Source organism: Corvus brachyrhynchos, unplaced genomic scaffold, assembly GCF_000691975.1.
Source record: "Corvus brachyrhynchos isolate BGI_N302 unplaced genomic scaffold, ASM69197v1 scaffold544, whole genome shotgun sequence".
NCBI classification, from domain to species: Eukaryota; Metazoa; Chordata; class Aves; order Passeriformes; family Corvidae; genus Corvus; species Corvus brachyrhynchos.
Genome location: NW_008238325.1, coordinates 2626766 through 2634868, shown reverse-complemented (window position 1 = coordinate 2634868; position 8103 = coordinate 2626766). Strand labels below are relative to the sequence as shown.

The window sequence follows — 8103 nt, the reverse complement described above, 5'->3', positions numbered from 1 at the left end:
TCCGGCCCCGATCCAGGGCAGGTGCTGCTGCTGAGCCTGCTCCTGCTCCTGCAGCCGCTGCCCCAGTGCACAGCGCATCCGGCGCCTCTCCGGGGGCTGACTCCAAAGTTTGGGATATTTCTGGATGTATTTATAGACAGGCCTGAAGGCTGCAGTCTGGGATGAAACTCAGCCCACGTGGTCCTGGTTAAAAGAGGTTTTATCCGGGAGTCTTTGGGCTGACTTTGGGTTCTGCTGAGAAAGGGACGCTGCCGGATGCTGCACCGACACAAACTGCTGAGCAGAGGGCGAGTTTGGGAGCAAAACGTCCTCTCGTGGCTTGCAGGTTTATTTCAAGTAGGAAACAATGATAAATCCGGGCTCTGGCAAGGCTCTGGTCAGCCTCAGTGCCGGGGGAGAGCAGGTCCCTGTGTCACCAGCCTTGGTGCTCCGGCGATGCCGACCGTGCCTGGCATGGCGGGTGGGCATGGAGCACAGTGGGGCTGTTCCTCGCACCCATCCTTGAACCAGTACTTGCTTTTTCACACTCTAAGCCAGTCAAAACACTCAGCTGAGATGTGTTTGTATGGCTCTGTGTTTTTCCCCACGCTGGGTTGAGCACCCCTCTGTTTCTGCCTCTCCCCGTGGTGTGGGGAGGGCTGTGGGCAGCTGGGGAGGGGGCAGGCTGGATGAAAGGCAGCTTTTCCATGGATAAACCTCCTGTGCAGACCCGTGACTGCCTGATAAGCCTTTTCTTCCTTGTTTTCAGTGTATTTTCATAGTTGCTGGCTTCATCCCTGCGCCAGAAGGGCTCCAGAAGCCAGCACAGCGTTTCCCTCGTTCCGGTGGCACGGTTGCTGCTTTTTCCAGAGGTGTTTGTGGAGTACACGGGGATCCTTGGAGAGTCCACACGGGCAGGCTGAGGCTGTCGGGGGAGCTGCTCCCCACGGTCCAGCCGCTGCTGGGCTGAGGGTTCCCCCCAGCCCTCGGTTTCCCACCCCAGCTGGGGAGATGAAACCGTTTTTCACTGCAGAAAAAGACACAATCTGTAGATTGCAGGAGTAATTATTCATTTCCCCTGAGGGCCTAATGAGCGGTTATGCATTTGGCAGTAAGTAATGATCCTCTCACAAATCTTTTTGTTAATTAAATGGGCGCCATTCCAGGGTGAAAGTGGTTGTTGAATGTTTGGGATGTGCCCAGAGATCAGGGACTGCTTGCCCGGCCAGCACTGGCCTGGAGAATGCAGAAATCCTCGGCTTGGAAGTGCTTGGCAGTCGCTGGAGGTCGCCTGAAGGCTTGACAGTGCCTTGCACTTGATTTACTGAAATGACAGTGCCCCTGGATCCCTGGCAGTGCCCAGGGCCGGGCTGGACATTGGGGCTTGGAGCAGCCTGGGACAGTGGGAGGTGTCCCTGCCATGGCAGGGGTGGGATGGGATGGGCTTTAAGGTCCCTTCCAACCCAAACCATTCCATGATATTGTGCTGCTCTGAGGTACATCGTGCTCTTGCCTTGTGGGCCAAAAAAAGTTAAAAAAAAAAAAAAAAGTAAAAAGCCTTTGCAAAGAGTCCTGGAAGTGAAAGGAGCAAAGGAAAATTTGGGAGCTAAAGAGTCTCCACAGCCCCTGGCTCCTGCCTGGCAGCAGAGTGCTGTGCCTGCACCTGCTCAGGTGGAAAGCAGATTCCAGAAGTCCTGAAACGCTGATTTCTAACCGGCAGTGGGGGCTGGTAACCGCGTGGCAGAGGAAGTGCTGACACAGCAGGTTTTGCTGAATCCCTTCCCCGAAGAGGAGCCTGGCAGTGGGAAAAGGATCCATTAAAATTAATGGGGCTGAAGATCGTTCCCTGGTAATCTGCTGGATTTCAGCAAAAGGCTTTGTCCTGGGTGATGTGCTAATTCTCCTCAGCGATTAATTCCAGCAGATGCCTCATTCTTTTGGGATGCTGGTCAGGGTGAAGAGTTTTGCCTCGGGAGCAGGGAGCAAGGTCTTGTGCCAGTTCTGCTGGATGCAGCTGATGGGATTCGTACCCTGTGCCACTCACTTTAATAATGAGAAATGCTGTTGCAGCTGAAAGAGAGACTCTCGGGAGAAGAATTAAAATTCTTCTTTGAAAAATGCTATTTGGGAAGGTGATATTTTTAATAGTGCTTATTATGCAGCGGTGACTTATGTAAGATAATGACTGATGGAGACACTTGGCTTTCACTGAGTTGCTCACAGAGGGGCCAAGTCCCTGCATCAGCTGGAGGAGGAGGTGAAAACTGAGGGTTCCCAGGAGGGGGAGAGGTTTTTTGAAGGGGTGTTCATTGGAAAAGTTTCCCAAACAGCACAGTCTGCTGTAGCTCATCTTTGTTCTGACCCTCTGCCAGTTAATCTCAAAGAATCAGAAGTTGTTGCTCCGTAATTGCTCCCCCATCTGCTCCAGCGTGTCCCGGAGCAGGGCAGCTCGGAGCTGCGTGTTTGTTACCCAGAGCCAAACCCCACACCTGCATTCCTCCGTACAAGCTAATTTAGAGCTCTAAACTGCTACAAGAAATGCTTGGGTGAGATCTGTCGTGTGTGGATAACAGAGCAATGTACATAATTGCCTAAAATCTGCTATTCAACAAGCACAGCCAAGCTGCAAGAACACAGCTTGGGCTGAGCTTTATTTGGAATACATTTATCCATCAGGTGATGCGAAGCACACGGGGCAGATCTGCATTTTGTGCGTGCACAGTGTGGAACACACGGATGGCAAAAGGGAAAATCATTTCTTGGCCACGAGCTGGTACAACAGCCCTGAATGCCCGAGGGTTCTGCTGCTGCTGCCGGGGATGCTCCTCTGCTCTGGGCCTGGCACGGATGCTCAGGGACTGGATACCATGTCAGGGGCTCTCGGGGGGAATAAAACAGAAAACCCTCTTGTACTGTGCAGTGGAGCTTCGTGCAGCTCTGAGTGTTTTAATCATATTTAATCACAGAATCACAGAATGGCTTGAGCTGGAGGGACTTTAAAGACCATTAAGTGCTCAGTGTAGCACGATACATTAATATAATGGTGACTTCTGGAGCCCTTCATGTGAGGCACCGGCTTGCAGTCAGCTGAGAAATGGAATAGATAGCATGGAAAAATTAAATTACCTGCTTTGGAGCGGGGGATCCAGCAGCTAATGGGCAACAGGCACTGCGGGGGGGTGTTCTCTCCACGGGGACAAGCGGCCAATTAATGGGATTGGGCGCCCGATGAGTTCCACCCTCCGTGTCAGACACGGAGAGCTCCGGGCTGGGGCCCAGCATTGATTCCTTCCTGTTGTATCAAAAGATGAGTTATTTAATATTGCAGAGCTGCCAGAGCCAGGGTACCCGGGGTGCTGGGGGCTCCCGTGGGTGCCGTGGCCTTGGACACCCGGGGGGGGGTGGGGATTAGACGGGAGTTTGTCCAGGAATTTAGAGCAGCACAGAATCCCAGCCTGGTTTGGGTCGGGAGGGACCTTCGAGCCCATCCAGGGCCACCCCTGCCATGGGCAGGGACACCTCCCACTGTCCCAGGCTGCTCCAAGCCCCAATGTCCAGCCTGGCCTTGGGCACTGCCAGGGATCCAGGGGCAGTGCTGGTGCCGGATTTATCACACCCCAGCCTTGTCCCAAGCCCGTGCTGGCAGAGCAGCGTGGCTCGGAGCTGTCACACTCCCAGGTTTGGTCCATTCCGGGTGGATGCAGCCCTCCGGCGGGGATGACAGATCTCGTGTGCCATCACAGTAACCCCGGGCTGGGCACCGCCCCCAGCCTGGCTCAAAACCTGCCAGAACGACGCCTTTTAACTAAAAACCATTTAATAGGAATTTTGATCAGTTTTCCTCAAGTACAATTACAAATGCAAATGGAGTTTTTGATGTGAAACCAGCGGAAATGCGATGGCTGTGGGCTCGGTAAGCGCCGAGCTTTTGTTCTGCAGCTCATTTCCTCGCCCGGCTCCCAGCAGTGTTATCAAAAAGAGCCATTCCTGGCGGGTTCAGACCCTCCCCAAAGCGCTGCAAATCGCCGCGGGGTCCGGTGCTGCCGCTGCCGGCAGGAGCCCTCCCCGGCTGGGAGCTCCCTCCCGGGGCAGCGCTCCTTATCTCACCCGTGCCCGTATCAGCCCGGTTTAGGGAGATGTAAGGAACCGCCGCAATCCCGGGTAATTATCCCAGCGGGAAGCCTGTTCCCGAGCAGCTCTGCGGACGGAGGGAGCTGGCTGAGCGGCAGCGCGGGCCGTGTTTGCCATCACAGCTCTTGGGGCCCGAGGAAACTTTTATTGGGACAGAAGGTGGGATCGCCCTGAGCGAGCCCTGCTGCGCTGCGGCAGAGCTGCGGCCGGGAGCCTGGAAATCAGCGATTTGTGGCAGCATATCGAGATAATTCTCGGGAAGGCCAGTCCTGGAGAGAGGCTGCAGCCGGCAGTGTCTGCTCTGGATTTTGGGAATGTGGCTCTGGGGCTGTGGACAGAATGTGGGGGCTGTAGCCAGGTCTGGGCTGTTGGGTTAAATAAAGAAGGGCGTTTGTTTGGGTGGAAAAGCTCCAAGGCTCCGGTTTTGGAGCAGGATCCTGCCCTCATGGCTCTGCCAGCTGCGTTTTCAGTGCTTCCATGCAGTCTCCTGAGGTCTGGCCCATCCAAGGGCATTGCATGCAAACTCTCACTGAGCATCTGTCTGAGTGTCCAACAGGGTTAAAGCTCTCTCCATGAAGGCTGAAACCATATTTTTGATGTGTCTCCAGCCTGGAAGCACTGACTGTTCCATCCTGCCGCCTCTCACCGGCCCTGGGGCTGCTCTGGCCAAGGTGAGGGCAGGACCCTCCAGCACTGGGAGCAGAGGGAACACTTCTAACATTAATCACAGAGTCCCAGAACGGTTTGGGTTGGAAGAGACATCAATGCCCACCTTGTTCTACTCCCTGCCATGGGCAGGGATACCTTCCACTGTCCCAAGCTGCTCCAAGTCCCATCCAACCTGGCCTTGGACACTGCCAGGGATCCAGGGGCAGCCACCCCTCTGTCACAGGCACTGCTGCAGGTTTGCTGCTAAATTCAGTTGTTGTCTTCTCCCGACATGGAAGAGTTTCAGTTAAAGAGCTCAGACAGGCTGGGTTGGCATCATTACTGTGAGCTGGATTGCTGGAATCACAGACTGGTGTGGCTGGAGGGGGCCTTAAAGACCACCCAGTCCCAACCCCCTGCCATGGCAGGGAGGGTAAATAGCCTGTGACTGCAGCCATGAGGAGCAGAATCTCCAGCCGGGCTTGGCATCGTATTTCAAAGGAGCTCCACTGTAAGGTGAAATATAAAATAAAAAAGGAAGGGGCAAGCAGTGTGCTCAGCTCCAGCCGTGCTGGGCCAGGGCTGCAGCAGCTCACGAGGTTTCACCCAGCCCAGACTGCAGGACCTTGATTCATGTTCACATTTCGGGCTGCAGAAGCATCTTTCCGCCTCTGGTTGCAGCCAGAGCCGTGCTGCCGACTGACCCTGGAGCAGAGGCCCTGCAGGGGCACTGGGAAGGGCTCCTCCCTCGCCCCCGTGCTGTGCCTGGCCCCACTGCCCCTTCCAGCCTCCACAGGGGCCTGAGGGGGCTGGATAAAGCATTTTTTGCTTTTTGAAGGTTTCCATCCTGCTCCCCACAGGGTGTGCATCATCCTGCCCCTGCAAGGTACTGGGGACACAGCTCCGGGCAAGGGATGTGTTTGTGTAGAGCCCCAGGGCAGCTCCTGGGCTCGCCCTGCCCCACAGCCCCTGCTTGCCCTGGGTCTGGTGGCTTTGATTTGGCCCCCAGGGTGGCTGCAGTGGCTCCGGGGCCGGGAGGGTCACAGGGTGGTCACAAGCAGCTGTGTTAAATCACATTTGCTTGATGAAGCTTTTTGAGCAAGTTATTTAATGAGCGATTGTCTTGCTCAGGGGGAAGCGCAGGCGGGCATCTTGTCACAGTGATTTGGTGGCACTGAGGTGTCACAGGGAGCCTGGCCACAGGCTTGTGGCTGAGTCCTCTGCCAGGGTTGTCACGTAGCTCCTCTTCTATAAGCTCAGGGTTTTCATCATACAGAATTATGTTACTCCAACGTTTTACTCTAGGAGTGATTATCTTGCTCAGGGAAATGAAATAAATCCCATATTTAAATACATACTCTGTGGAGAGACTGTAACCCCTCCAAAGCTAAGCAGCTTGAGGTAAGATGCTCTGTGGGATGTGCCAGTGCAGAACAGGACTGTCCCTTTCTGTCCCCTTCCCTGGCCCAGCCCGGTACCTCAGGGCACGGGCAGCCCTGGCAGTGGGGATGGTGACCAGGGCCTGGGCTCATCCCCAGGACCAAGGCACAGCATTTGGCAGATCTGGCTGCAGTGGGAACTCTCCAGAGATGTACAGAACAGAGGTAAAAGGCACCTTGGAGTGCCTGTGCCCAGCGAGGGGGTGTGAAACCATCAGAGAGGGGAACATTTCCAGGTTTGTCAGTCCGGCTTTGGGCTCTGAAACACAGAACAGGGCTCCAAAACCAAGTGGGTGCTACCACCAATGCTCCAGCTGCATCCCCCGGGACCATGGAGACCCTGAGGATGTCCTGGATGCAAGGAGCACCTTGGTGTCAGTGCCCCCATGGCTTGTGCCCCCCGATGCCTCACTCTGCTGGGTTTGCTGGTGGTCTGCGATACTGACTCACTGATGAGGTGTCTGGAAACTCTCCAAGGGGTCCTGCTCCCCCCAAATCCCTGCCTGAGGGTGAGCCCAAGGAGACCCCTGACAGCTGGGAGTTGGTGGGTCTGCTGTGTGATTAACTTTTAATCCTCTTTGGGAAAATATCCTACAGTAACTGTCTTTGTTCGATTTAATGCTTTCCATCCTCAGAGGAATGTGCTGGGTACCTGTTCATGAGCCATCAGGAGAGGAGCTGCAGCGGGATCGGCAGAAGCTCTTCCCCTGTCACGGGGTGGTGGGTGGCCTCGGCTGGCTGCCAGCTGCCCCCCCAGCGCTCCCACACGCCCCCTCCTCAGCAGGATGGAGGGGGGGCACCGTGGTGTGCCCCCGCTGCAGGGCAGGGGTCAAAGCTCTGCCACCCTGAGCTCAAAGCAGGTTGTGATCCCCCAGCCAGCATTCCCAGCCCCCTCTGCCACTGCTCCTGCTCCACTTCGGGGTGCGTCGGGCAGGTCACTGCAGGAGGGTCCAGCCTGGGAGCTGCTCACACCCCAAGGGGACAGGGCCTGGGCTTGGCAGTGAGTGGGGGGTGGGCAGGAGGAGCTCCGGAGGTGCCCCCTCGTCCCAACCCCTCGGGCAGTCTGGGGCAGATGAAGGAGTGCGGCCCCCCGAACCATTTTTCAGGGCCTGTGCAAGGTGGAAAAGGGACCACGGGTGACCCTGCCCTCACCCACCTGCCCTGCCACACTCAGGCATCCTCTGCTGTGGGGCTGCACCCAGGGACACCCACTGCCTGTCCCTCCCCAGGGCCGCTCTGCTGGTGACAGTGACGGGCGGGGGTCTCCAAACCGCCCTGTCCCTGTCACCCTCCCACCGCTCCCGTGAGCAGCTCCGCAGCCTGGGGGTCCCCTGGGTGCCCAGAGCCAGCGCCACAGGAGAGGTGGCACCGGGCAGTGCCGGGCTCCGACCGCAGCCTCGGCCGCAGCCGGGGATGGGGATGGTTTGCTCTGCTGAGGGACGCTCTGGTTTTGCTCTGAAGCCTTTGCGCTGCGGCTCATTCCGCTGGCGATGCTGGGGGAGCGGGATTAACCCCGGCCCTGCTGCCAGCCGGGGGCTGCGGGCGGCGGCTCCGGGTGCCAAAACACGGGATTAACGTGTTAACTCCCTCACACACCGGAGCACAGCGATTTTCCTCCCCCTCCCCCTTATTTTTTTTTTCCCTTTCCCCCATAATTAACCCATTTTAACACCGAATTGCTGCCCGCTACAGAAGACCTTGCTGAGCGATGCCGGCAGCGATTTTTGCGGGCGGATCTGCCTGAATCGCCTGCCTTCCCTCCGAGCACAAAGGAGGCCCGTCGTTCGCATCCTTCCCGTCCTTCCCATCCTCCCCGCAGGCTCTGGCGGGGGGATCCCGGGGCCGCTGCGGAGCCGCTGCCAGCGCTCGGCGGGGCGCCCTGGGGGGGGGGGAGCGCTGCCGGGCC

At 57.0% G+C, this 8103-nt stretch overlaps 1 protein-coding gene across 4 annotated transcripts in view; it reads left to right on the top strand.

Annotated features, from left to right (window-relative positions):
• The window catches only part of KCNAB1 (potassium voltage-gated channel subfamily A member regulatory beta subunit 1), a 60633-nt gene that overhangs the window by 7779 nt on the left and 44751 nt on the right, over positions 1-8103 (top strand). The window contains exons 1-2 of one of the 4 annotated variants that reach the window (XM_017734377.1): positions 4007-4011; positions 7220-7230. The exons of the other annotated variants lie outside the window; for them this stretch is intronic. The gene's annotated coding sequence lies outside the window, so the exon portion shown is untranslated. Of the gene's footprint in view, positions 1-4006; positions 4012-7219; positions 7231-8103 lie in introns of those variants that run through there. 4 annotated transcript variants of the gene reach the window in all.